The following is a 12,154-nucleotide window of genomic DNA, read 5'->3' on the forward strand; positions in this document are numbered from 1 at the left end:
CGCCTAGGTGTGAATGGGGGCTAAATGTGTGTGAAGCACTCAAATTACAGATGCAGTATGTAAAACATATTGGCCCAGATTCAAGAAGCACTTGCGCCCTATGGTTGCGCGGCGCAAGGGCTTACTTGCTCCGGTGTAACGAGTGCTCCTGATTCAGGAACCTCGTTACACCGACTGCAGCCTAGGATGTGACAGACATAAGCCTCCTTATGCCTTCACATCCCAGGCTGCATTCTTGCGTTGGCCGCTAGGGGGCGCGGCCATTGTGATCGGCGTATAGTATGCAAATTGCATACTACCACCGATTCACAAAAGTTGCGCGGGCCCTGCGCACGCAAGGTACGGAGTTTCCGTACGGCCACTTTAGCATAAGGCTGCTCCTGCTAATAGCAGGCGCAACCAATGCTAAAGTATAGCTGCGCTTCCCGCTCGCGACGTTCAAATTTTAAGTCGTTTACGTAAGTGAACCGTGAAGCTTAGAACCGTGAAGCTTAGAACCGTGAAGCTTCACTTAGAAGCAAATGACGTCCTTGCGACGTCATTTGCCGCAATGCACGTCGGGAAAGTTTCCCGACGGAGCATGCGCTGTTCGCTCGGCGCGGGAGCGCGCCTAATTTAAATGATTCCCGCCCCCGGCGGGATCATTTACATTAGGCGCCCTTACGCAGGGCTATTTAGCATATCGCCCGCGCAATTTACGGAGCAACTGCTCCGTGAATCGCGGGCAAAGCGCAATATTTGCGTGGGCGCAGAGAAAAATTTTTGCTCTTTGCCCACGCAAATATTGCGCGATTCTACCTGAATCTGGGCCATTATTTCCACAATACAGTGCTTGTCCTCAACATTAGAATTGGCTGTCTCCCTCGTTCTGGGGCTCCATGCAATATCTCACCTCGCGGGGCATCAATGATCATGAGGAAGGTGAGGGAAGAAAACCATTAGTAACGCACTACACCGTCATGCATTAAAATCCTGCAGCGCACTCAAGGTCCTCCTGCTCAAGCCAGCGCATGTCCAGACCCGTCTGAAGTTTGCCAATGACCATCTGGATGATCCAGAGGAGGAATGGAAGAAGGTCATGTGGTCTATGAGACAAAAATATAGCTTTTTGGTCTAAACTCCACTCGTGTTTGGAGGAAGAAGGATTAATACAACCCCAAGAACACCATCCGAACCGTGAAGCATGCTTACCCTCAGGTGTGAAAGATGGACACATCTGCATAAAGCAGCAATAATTCAAAATCCCAAATTGGGCCCTATTTGGGATTTTGAATTATTGCCGCTTTATGTGTCATACGTCTATCTTTCACACCTAAGGGTAAGCATAGTTACCTACCTTTTTTTTTTTTTTTTTTTTTTTGAGAAAGTGCTATCAATCTATCATTTTATTTATATGAGTGGTCTAAGCTTGGATTTTTCTCATGTCAGTATAATGTGGTGGGCCCTCAATCACAGTACATGCATTACAATCTACTTGGACTTCATCTTTGATTCACTACGATATCATATACATATCAACTCAGATCTTGGTTAAGCATTCCCTCCCCTTCTATATAAAGGAACATTTATTATCATATACTTACCGTAATTTTCCTTTCCTGTTGGACTCCATGGCAGCCTACGTGTGGGTTAATCCCGCTTCCTCTCCAATGCTATAGGACCCCATACCCATAAAAGTCAGCTCACCTTCCAGTACTGTGTTCCGTAACTAGCCAACTACTTTCTTTTAGGGTGGGAACTCAGTCTGCCATGGAGTCCATCAGGAAAGGAAAATTACGGTAAGTATATGATAATACATTTTCCTTTTTCCTGACAGACTCCATGGCAGCCTACGTGTGGGAAATAACTAGCCAGACCACACGGGTGGGTATGCTGAACAAAAAATTGTTTTAATTTGTCCCGTCAACCGACAGGATTCTCAAACCAAAATTCACAGAGGAAAGAGATGCAGGCTCAATACAGTAATGAGACATAAATGTATTTATGGAGGACCAAGAGACCGCTTTACAGATGACGTCCGGGGCCACATGGCGAGCCGCTGCCCAGGAAGCGGCCATCCCTCTGGTGGAGTGTGCCGTCACCGCCTCTGTGGGGGAGCCAAGCCCTTAGCCCTATATGCCTGCTGGATTGTCTGGACGATCCAAGAAGCGATTGTCCTGGATGAGGCTTTTTTTCCCTTATTACTGCCTGAGTGCAGGATAAATAGATGATCGGAGCGTAAAGGGAGAAGTAACCAGAAGGTACTCAGTAAGAATCTTGCCTATATCCAGGGAGTGAGTTTCGTTGGACTCTGGAGACTTAAAGGTAGGAAGAACAATTTCCTGATTCTCGTGGAAAACTGAAGATACCTTTGGATTTGAACCCATCATGGGTATCAGGTAGGGTTGTCCCGATACCACTTTTTTAGGACTGAGTACAAGTACCGATACTTTTTTTCAAGTACTCGCCGATACCGATTACCGATACTTTATTTTAAATGTGTCCCCAAATGCAGCCATGTCCCCCCACAAATGCAGCCATGTCCCCCACAGATGCAGCCATGTCCCCCCATATGCAGCCACGTCCCCCCCATATGCAGCCATGTCCCCCCATATGCAGCCATGTCCCCCCCATATGCAGCCATGTCCCCCCCATATCCAGCCATGTCCCCCCATATGCAGCCATGTCCCCCCATATCCAGCCATGTCCCCCCCATGCAGCCATGTCCCCCCATATGCAGCCATGTCTCCCCCCTATATCCAGCCATGTCCCCCATATGCAGCCATGTCTCCCCCCCATATCCAGCCATGTCCCCTCCCATCCAGCCATGTCCCCCATATGCAGCCATGTCCCCCTTACCTGCATCCCGCCGCATCCCCGCTGCCGCCGACTGGTTAATACGCGCGGGGAACATTACAGCTTTCATTTGAATAGCTGTAATGATTCGCGCCGCGCTGCGTATAGACACTCCCCCTTGCTCGGGATTGGACAGTTCACCCGAGCAAGGGGGAGTGTCTATACGCGGCACGGCGGGAAACACTACAGCTATTCAAATGAAAGCTGTAATGTTCCCCGCCCGTATTAACCAGTCGGCGGCAGCGGGGATGTGGCGTAACGGCGGCGGGATGCGGCGTAACGGCGGGGGGGGGGGTGTTTGTGGTATCGAATGAGGCATCGGGGGAATTTGCGGGAGTACAAGAACTCCCGCAAATACTCAGAATCGGGACAACCCTAGTATCCCGATCCGGATAAAACGTCAGGAAAGGTTCTTTATGACGAAGAGACCAGATCTCGGAAACCCTCTTGGCCGGGGTAATTGCGACTAAGAAGGCCACTTTAGCTGAAAAGTCCTTTATGGAGGACGGAGAAGGCCCCGTTGTACTGAGTCCATTCAGAGAATCGAGAACAAGGGGAAGATCCCACTTGGGAAATCTTGGCTTCCTTTGAGGCTTCATTCTTGGCGCTCCTCGAAAAAATTGCCTGACTAGTGGGTGTACTGCCCACGAGATCCCAGAGAAGGCTGACAGGGCCGAGACGAGACTTGAACCCTCAGAGAGCTGACGGACAGGGGAAGGTCTAACTCCATTTGAAGGAAGCGGAGGATATTTTGTATTTCTGGATTTCTGTTGGACCTGCCCGAAGCAGAGGAGAACTCTACGAACTTGGCCCAGATTGTGCCATATACATATTGTTCTTCTCGAGCTCATCAGCGTGGAAATCACTCTAGAGGCGCAACCGAGGGATTCCAGCCTCTCAAAAACCAAACGGTCAGTCTCATCAGAGCCGGACAAGGGTGTAGGAATGACCCCTGAGAGAGAAGGTCTGGTCTGACAGGTAGAGGTACTGGGTCTCGATAGCTCAGCTGGACCAGGAGAGGGAACCACGGCCTGTTCGGGTAGTAGGGGGCCACCACTGCTACTTCGACTGCCTCTGCTTGAAGTCTCCGAAGGAACTTGAGAATTATTGGGATTGGGGGAAAGGCATACGCCCTCTTGAACCTCCATCGATCCGTCAAAGCGTCCGTCCCGACCGCTTGATCGCAATGACCCCTTGTACAGAACTTCTCCACCTTGAAGTTGTAGGGGGAAGCGAAAAGATCCACTTGGGGATTGACTCCCAGGGACAGGATCCATCTGAATGACTGTTAGTGGAGGGACCACTCGTTGATGTCCAACTGAGTGCACGAGAGGAAGTCCGCCTGGGAGTTCTGCACCCCAGGGATGAAAACTGCCGATATGTTGGCCAGCTTTTTCTGGGCCCACCTCATGATGGGTTCGACCTCCTGCAGAAGTGTTGAACTCCGTGTCCCCCCTTGTCTCTTCACTTAGGACACTGCCGTGGTGTTGTCCATCCTCAGCAACACCGATTCCCCTTTCAGGAGCCTGGAGAAGGACTGGTGGGCACACCAAGCCGCCCGAAGCTTCAAGACGTTCGACCCCAGATTGTGTAGGCGAGCATCCCATTTTCCTTGCGCTATGTTGGCCCCGCAGAGGGCCCCCCAGCCGGAACCACTGGCATCGGTCGTTACTGTGACCCAGGAGACGGGGGCGATGGAATTGAAATTCTGCAGGTTCCTCTGCTGGAGCCACCAAAAGAGGCTGTTCCTCATCATTGTCAATATGCGAATAAGCTCATTCCTGTTCCCTGACTTCCACTGCTTGAGGAAGCCGGGCTGGAAAGGGCGTAACCTCCACAGCGCCCATTTCACCATGGGGGTCGTGGAGACCATTGTGCCGATAATTCTTAGGCACTGTGATGCTTTCACGTGAGGGGTATCCAGAGCCCGAGAGATTCTCTCCCGAATCACAGGAATCTTTTCTAACGGAAGGGAGATAGTTTTCTTCACCGTATCGAACTGAGCCCCTAAGTATCTTAAACTTTGGGCTGGATCCAGGTTGATTTTTCTCTAAGTTCAGGAGCCATCCAAACTCGGATAGGGTCGAAATTACTTGATTTCTTTGCGTTAGAAGATGAGCTCTGTCTTGGGACAAGACAAGGAGGTTGTCCAAGTAATGAAAAAGGCATACCCCTTTTAGCCTGATGAGGGCCACTACTGCCAATAGAGTCTTGGTGAAAACTTGCGGAGAAGTCGTCAACCCGAAGGGTGAGCAAATGAATTGTAGGTGTTTCTGCACGACGTGGAATCTGAGGTACCTTTGAAACTCCTCTGCCACTGAAACGTGGAAATAAGCATCTTTTAGATCAATCGAGATCATCCAGTCGCCTGGCTGTATGGCTTGTTGAATTGTTGACAGGGTTTCCATTTTGAACCTCCCATGCCTTATGAACCTGTTCAGGTAAGTTAGATCTATAACTGGACGCCAGGCACCGCTTTTCTTCTGCACTAAGAAAAGGGGGGAGTATACCTCTCAAAACTGTTTGTCCTTTGGGACACATACTACTGCTCCCTGGGATTTTAACAAGTCCACGTAGGACAGTAGATCCTGCCTCTGTTCTCCCGTACTTGGGAGTAGGGTGGAGATGAATCTAGGGGGAGGAACGCTGGAGAAGGACCATGCGTGACCTGATGACACTGTCCTGACGACCCAAAAGTCCGAGATCGAGGCCGCCCAGACGTGCCAGAAGAGGAGCAAGCGGGCTCCCATCCGACCCGCCTGGGAGGGCGCAATCTCAAAAGGATTTTGCCTGTTCGTGCCCATTTGACGCCTGGCTCGTCACTGGCTTGCAGAAGGACGTCTGACCTCTGCTCCAATTCCTCCTGAAGTTCCTGCCGGGTCTGTAGAAGCGAGCTTCCCTCGAACGCTCCGGGCTACGTCTTCAAAATTTAGGTTTCTTCCTTCCAGGCTGACGCTTGTCCTGGGGGAGGAAGCCCGATTTTCCACCCGTAGCCTTAGCTATGGCGTCATCCAGCTTGTTGCCAAACAGAGGCGATCCCTCAAAGGGAATTTTGCACCAATTCTGTTTTGATGACGGGTCAGCAATCCAAGGGCGTAGCAGTGTGTGAACTCACATAATAGCGTGAGAAAGAGTGACCAAGTGTAAGCACTGAAATAGTGCGTAAATGTGTAACAAGCAGGAAGAAGAAGAGAAAAATATGTGAGCGCAGGATTGCAACAAGATGTGGTGATCAGTGAAAGGGCTGATTAATGTGGGTATAAGGTAAAAACGTGTAAGAGCTAAGGTGAAAACCGTGAATCACGGAAAGCTAAAAAATTGTCAGTATGCTGGCTAGCAACACAATCTATGAGCATACAAAGTGAATGATCCATTTCACGACAAGTTTACTCGCTGTGAAAGATAGTACTGAAACTATATGCTTGACTGTCCATGTTATGAACCAGCAGTAGTAAAAAATTGTCAGTATGCTGGCTAGCAGCAAGATCTATGAGCATACAAAGTGAATGATCCATCTCACAACAAGTTTACTCGCTGTGAGAGATGGTACTGAGACTATATGCATGACTGTCCATATTATGAACCAGCAGTAGTAAAAAAAATTATACACATAAATAAGAGATCTATGAATGAAAACATGTCACTAAAGACAGATATATAAAAGGGCATGTGGATCTACCATGCACATATGTGGAAAATATGCAGAACACCCGGCTGGATGCCATGAACATGGAAAATAAAAGTGAAAATATGGTAAAAAAGAAAGAAAATAAACTGGAAATGTGAAAAAATTTAGAAAAAAGTAAGAGAGGGATTATATGTGAATAAAGCTTGTGCACGATAGAGTATAAAACCCCTCGTACATAAAGTCAGGTGTAAATAATGATAAATATAATTATAATCAAAAAACATTTCACTGAAAAGTGTCCTATAGAGGAGTACACATGTGAATGTTAAATATGAAGCCAAAAAATCCCATTATTAATTCTAGGCAATATTTGCTGTTAATGTAGAAATTGCTTAATTTAGAAGTTGTTAATAGTAGAACCTTAATAAAGTCAATTATATTCATACGGTCTGTATGATAAATGATGCACATATGTCAGTGTGTCTAGGACATAAAAAAAAAAAAAAAGTGTATAGTGACTAGACTGTCCTGACAAACGTAAGGTGCATGGATAACCCAAAAGGTTAAGTGGGACACTGCAAAAAAGATTCAAGTATGGGGCAAACTTGAAGGGTAAAATGATGGACTGAAAGAATATTCTAAAAGGTCAATCGAATGGCTCCCAGGTGTCTGCTAAATAGAGGGTTGTAATCTCGGACACACACAATAGTAAAACGGTCTGACCAAAATTTGACAGGCTTCAGTGTGTGAATAGAGAACAGGCATGTATGAAAGGTACATCAATGTGTATACATGGTATAACCTCTAGCATGATTAAATCAAGAGGGATAAGAGTGGAACCAACTGGGTGAACCACAGGGAAGGGACATGAAAAACATCAACACAAAAAAATATATATATATTTTGTTTATGTGATGTTTGTCCCCTTATTCATAGAAGTGGGATACATCCCATTCAAAGTTCATTCCTTTGGGGATCCTGGTGTGGAGAGAAAAGATCCAGTATACTTCCCTCTTGCATAGGATCCTAAACTTATCTCCTCCCCTGGTGGACGTAACAATTTTTTCAATGCCCTGGATGGTAAGGCTGGACACATTTTTAGAGTGTTTATCATTCCAGTGGTTGGCAACATTGGTATTGTGGCTCTTCTCGATATCGTATAAGTGATCAGATAGTCTGTCTTTGAGCCTACGGATGGTTCGTCCTACATATTGAAGTTGGCAAATATCACAGCTGATTACGTATATAAGGTGCTTGGTGTTACAGTTGATAAAGTGTTTAATCTCAAAACTTTTTTCACAAGAATACGAATGTACATGTTGACCCGTTTTAATGTGGCAGCAATACCGACAGTCTTTGGTGCCACATCTAAAAGTGCCCTGGAATTGCAACCAATTGATGCCTGCACGTTGGCTTTGAAATAGAAATAGACTAGGTGATAGTCTACCACCAAGTGTAGGTGCGAGACACTGTCTTGATGCCTTTTTGTAAAATCTGTTGGTATGTTGCATCATTATACAGTATGGGCAGGTATTTATCAATGGTGTGTTTGATCTTATTAAACTCGAGGCTATACGGAGTGGAAAAAACAGGAGTGTCTTTGAAGTTCTTAGTGGAATCACGGGTGGAAGTGCCCAATAGAGACTCCCTGGGGACAAGATTTGCCTTAGAGAGGGCTCGTTTAATGATTTTAGTGGGGTAACCCCTATCCAAAAATCTATGAGACATATTGTCAGCCTCTCTTGAGAAATCGTCCGGTGAACTGCAGAGGCGTTTAAGCCTTAAAAACTGTCCATATGGTACACTATGGATGGTGTGCCCAGGGTGTGCAGAGTCTGCCCTAAGGAGGGCATTGCCTGCTGTTTTTTTCCTAAAAAGACTGGTAGTGATGCCACCATCAATTGCTGTAAGTTTAACATCAATGTAATCAATGACTGTGTCTTGTAGGTTTCCTGTGAATTTGAGATTAAGACTGTTGTCATTGAGATACAGGAGCCAATTGTTCAAATTAATGTCATCATCTGAAATGATGAACAGGTAAGTCATCAATATACCGACAGTAAAAAGAGGTATCCATACGGCGGGGGCTACCATATCCATAGATGCGGGACCTCTCCCACCAGCCCATGTAGAGGTTGGCAAGGGAGGGGGAAAACTTGGCTCCCATAGAGGCCCTGCATCTCTGGAGGTAGTAACCCCCGTCAAACATGAAGAAATTATGGGTCAAGAGATATTCAAGTGCTTGTAATATGAACTCCTGTAACACCAGTGAATATTTGCCAGAGTCTTTCAAAAAGCTGTTAACTGCCTGAATCCCCAAATGATGGAGAATACAGGAATAAAGACTGGTGACGTCACAGCTGATCCATCTATGATTGACACCCCATTTAAAGTCGTGAAGTTTGGTGAGTAAATCCTTAGTGTCACGGAGATAACTGGGGAGTTCTATGACCAACGGTTGAAGTTGACTATCAACCCATTCACCAAGGTCTTCATTTAAAGCCCCAATGCCTGCCACAATGGGTCTGCCAGTCAACGGGCATAGACCTTTGTGGATCTTAGGCAAATGATGGAAAATGGGTGTGATAGGATTGGTGGGAATGAAAGAGTCTCTTTCTTTACTAGAGAAAATGCCTGCTTGTACACCTCGATCCAGAGGTATGACCAATTCCTTGTAGAATGGAACAGTGGGGCTGGATTTCAAAAGCTGATATGTGTGCACATCTGACAGTTGTCGTAAAGCCTCATTTTTATATGTGAGAGAGTCCAGAATCACCACAGTGCCCCCTTTATCAGAGTTTTTAATAGTGATGCTGGTATCAGAGCTCAGTGCTTTGAATGCAAGCATTTCTTCTTTAGATAAATTGTTGGGGGAGGTATCTTTATGGCAATTCTGGGCTAACCGGACTAAGTCCTTCTCAACCATCTTTTGAAAAAGATCCAAGTCTTTACCCCTAGATCCCACAGGATAAAATTCAGACCGTGACTTGAATGTCAGTAGATTATTGGAATCTATGGGGTCAATGGCACATGGATCAGATTCAGAGGCTAAATCAGTGAGATCTTGTAATGCACAGACGTCTTTAAACAAAATAGGGGAGGGGGTAAAAACTCACCGACATCCGGACTTTCAGAACGGGCAGATGTATTTTCAGGTGTAGTTGAATAGAAATATTTCTTTAGGGCAGTGTTTCTCAATTCCAGTCCTCAGGCCCCCCCAACAGGTCAGGTTTTCAGGATTTCCATTATTTTGCACAGGTGATTTGATCAGTTTCACTGCCTTAGTAATCACCACAGCCTTTTCATCTGAGGGAAATCCTGAAAACCTGACCTGTTGGGGGGGGCCTGAGGACTGGAATTGAGAAACACTGCTTTAGGGTGAGGCTCCTTGAAAATGTATTAACATCTAAAAAAATGCTAAACAGATTGAAATGTGTCGTGGGACAAAAATTAAGTCCTTTCGATAGTAGACTAGTTTCTTCAGAGCTGAGACTCCTATTTGAAATATTCAAAACATTGGATATTATCTTTTCATCCGTCCCCAGAGAGTATAGTGAGGTTTCTTTGATGCCTTTTTGTCGTTTGCCTCCCCTCCGTGTTTTTTTGAAAGAGATGTTTTCTTCTTTGACCTTTGATCCGGTGCGTGAGGGTGTACATGAGGGTGGGCTTCTTCATTGGAACCCTGTGTGGATGAAGTAGCTGGTTGTTCAGGAGACGAATCAGAACCAGTAGTGCCCAGGGTGTCGTATGCATACTCAGATTCAGGGTCAGAAAAGCTGACTTTAAGTGCACGGTTTCTGTGTGGACGACCTGATGGATAATGTGATCTCTTCCACACATACCCGTTACCATTCTCATAATCCGTGTTGTCCCGGTTCATTTTATTTTTTTTGTTTTCAATGACAGATTTCTCCAATCTGTCAAATTTTTTATTGAGATGTCCATCTAGTGTGGCAAATGTAACGTGGGTCTGTAGCGGAGTGAGATCTTTCTGCAGAGAATCCATTTCTCCTTGTAGTTTCTCTATTTGCTTTTGATTGGCCTGTGTAAGAATGTCCATAAGCTTGAGAGAGCAGGTGCTTAAAGTATTGGTCCATTCCTGTTTGAGATCATCATTGAAAAGCTCAGAGGAGGGAAACTTCTTAATTCGTAGCCCCCGGGGGATTTGGGATAAAGAGATGTACTCTGTCAGAAAATGTGTGTCCCGATACGATTTGATCTCTTTCGCCATTAATTGTTCCAATTTTTTAAACATGTAAGCCATAGATGCATTGCTGTCCTCGCTAGTAGATGGAATATGAGTCAAAGGGTTAATTCTTAAAGGGTTGTCCGAAGGTGCTTTAAGTGTTCCACTATATCCCGGTTCCGTAGCTGTGACCGTTGTAGTGGCTGTAGTGAAACAGCAAACAGCAAACGGTGGGATGATATAGCTGACGCGTTTCACATTGTTATACAATGCTTAGTCATAGCTAAGAACAACATAAAAAACAATCTCATTTATAGTATTCCAAAGAAAAAAGAAAAAAGTCATGTGGTGAGTCCAGTTTGTGATTGGTCCGAACTGATTGCAGTAATCCCATACATCTGTGGATACACAGCGGAGAGAAACTACACCCATTAGAACCAGGTGGAAAGGAATTCAAAGATCAGCTGACAAAAAGCAAAACAATTATTATGATGGATAAAAAAGAGAAACCGTAAAAAAGTAAAAAAACACGATTAAACATAGGTCAATGGAAGTAAAGTGACAACAATCGTAGCATCTGCTCATGTAACCAGGTATAGGTGTGAATGTGAATGTGGGATGGAGTAAATAATAAAAAATAGTAGTGAAACCATCCGATTGATATGATGTGTTTGTATGTGGAACCCCTATATCACGATATATGTAAAAAAATGCTGGATGATATAGTATCCTGCAAATGAAATTGTCGTGAATGGGGGATAATAAACACGTAGTATACTTCACTGCAGTGTGTGAACTCACTGAACTAACATAATAGCGTGAGAAAGAGTGACCAAGTGTAAGCACTGAAATAGTGCGTAAATGTGTAACAAGCAGGAAGAAGAGAAAAATATGTGAGCGCAGGATTGCTACAAGGTGTGGTGATCAGTGAAAGGGCTGATTAATGTGGGTATAAGGTAAAAACGTGTAAGAGCTAAGGTGAAAACCGTGAATCACGGAAAGCTAAAAAATTGTCAGTATGCTGGCTAGCAACACAATCTATGAGCATACAAAGTGAATGATCCATTTCACGACAAGTTTACTCGCTGTGAAAGATAGTACTGAAACTATATGCATGACTGTCCATGTTATGAACCAGCAGTAGTAAAAAATTGTCAGTATGCTGGCTAGCAGCATGATCTATGAGCATATTTTTACATATATCGTGATATTGGGGTTCCACATACAAACACATCATATCAATCGGATGGTTTCACTACTATTTTTTATTATTTACTCCATCCCACATTCACATTCACACCTATACCTGGTTACATGAGCAGATGCTATGATTGTTGTCACTTTACTTCCATTGACCTATGTTTAATCGTGTGTTTTTTACTTTTTTACGGTTTCTCTTTTTTATCCATCATAATAATTTTTTTGCTTTTTGTCAGCTGATCTTTGAATTCCTTTCCACCTGGTTCTAATGGGTGTAGTTTCTCTCCGCTGTGTCTATCCACAGA

This window comes from Rana temporaria, chromosome 9, assembly GCF_905171775.1.
Source record: "Rana temporaria chromosome 9, aRanTem1.1, whole genome shotgun sequence".
Classification (NCBI taxonomy): Eukaryota; Metazoa; Chordata; class Amphibia; order Anura; family Ranidae; genus Rana; species Rana temporaria.